Here is a 1,437-nt window from a genome sequence, read left to right as displayed (position 1 = left end):
TAGGGGGTGAGCCTGCTAGCAGGATGGAGGTTTCACCCTCGAGGCTGAGGGAGGATCTACACCAGCTGCTGGGTTGGGCAGGGTTTGGGAGGGGGTTCCTGGTTGTGAGAACCAATTTCTTTGGATTTGGTGCTGCTGACGTGAGTGGGAAGGGGGTTGGGGGCTGCAGTGCTGTGTTGCTGCTCGGTGAGAGCCTGGTCCTGGTGCAGAGGGATTTGGTGTGTGAGGGCTGCGCTACAGGCACTGTGTTTCCCACTCACTCGGGGGTCTGAGGGCACAGCAACACACTCCAAGGTGGCAGGGAAACAGTGTGTCCTAGAAAGGAAAAATGGGGAATAAGGTGACTGTCAAGGAAAGCCAGCAAAACTATAAAATGAATGTGAAAATCAGTGGTTGACATAGCAGCTGAAATGTCTTCCAATGGTTCTAAACCATGGACTATAATGTGTAGTTTGAGGGAAACTGAAGTCTTAACTTTAATTGTGTAAATGTAGTGATGTTTTAGTGCAGTTGCTTTTTAAATAACTTCTCCCACCCCCCCATTCCTCCAGCTTCTTTGCCTCAGATGATTTAATTCCTTCTGGCTGTGGTGGTTAATTGAATGTATAAACCCCTCCAGCTGGGGCTCTTGTCTGTTATCTTGGTGTTATCCACGGGCAGGGCTGGGAGGAGGACCAGCCTCTCCAGCAGCTCCATGCTCCAGCAAGGCCCACAAAGCTCATCCATCTGCTGTTCAAATCTGAAGTGGGAGCCCCTGATGAAGGTCCCATCAGTACAAACCAGAGCTGCCCTCAATAATGCCCAGTGATCCCTTGCATCCAGACCCTTCTGTACCCCCAAAACTGGCTGTTGCACAAAGGCAATGGTGCACATGCCCCTGTGCTGTCACCCACTCTTCCCGAAGGCTGGGCAGCCTCAGCCTGTGCCACTGATCTTTACATGCAGCCCCACAGGTGAAAACCTCCTCTCGGGTGGGTGACCTCACCTGTGGGGCTGCACAGCCATGGAGGAAAAGGTGAAGGGTGTTTAACCAGCATAGCTTGGAGCCCTGCTCTGGCTCCCCAAAGGCTGAGCTCCTAAAGAGCAGGTAAGGACTGTTGTTCATGGCAGCTTTAGGATTGGGCTCTAGAAACAGCCCACAGACGCTTTAGTGTTTAAAATAAATGAGCATCTCTTGGTGTGGTTGAGATAAAAATAACGTCTTCACCGGGATGGGAGGGAGGCAGGAGAGCCGGCGGGTCCGCTCGCGTTGGGTGGGTGAGTCACGAGCAGCGGGGCCGGGGCCCACCCGGGGCATGGGGGAGGCTCAGACCTGGGCAGGTGGAACATAAACCAGACCCTGTGGCAATGCCCACTGTGACTGTCCCACAGCTGTCTCGGGGGGCAGGGTGCCCCCAGCCAGGCCGCTTGGGTGGGACAGGAGGGGTGTTTGCAGGG

Source organism: Manacus vitellinus, unplaced genomic scaffold, assembly GCF_001715985.3.
Source record: "Manacus vitellinus isolate BGI_N305 unplaced genomic scaffold, ASM171598v3 scaffold_26_pilon, whole genome shotgun sequence".
Lineage (NCBI taxonomy): Eukaryota > Metazoa > Chordata > Aves > Passeriformes > Pipridae > Manacus > Manacus vitellinus.
The sequence above is the reverse complement of the archived record's forward strand: the minus strand, read 5'-3'. Positions refer to the sequence as shown.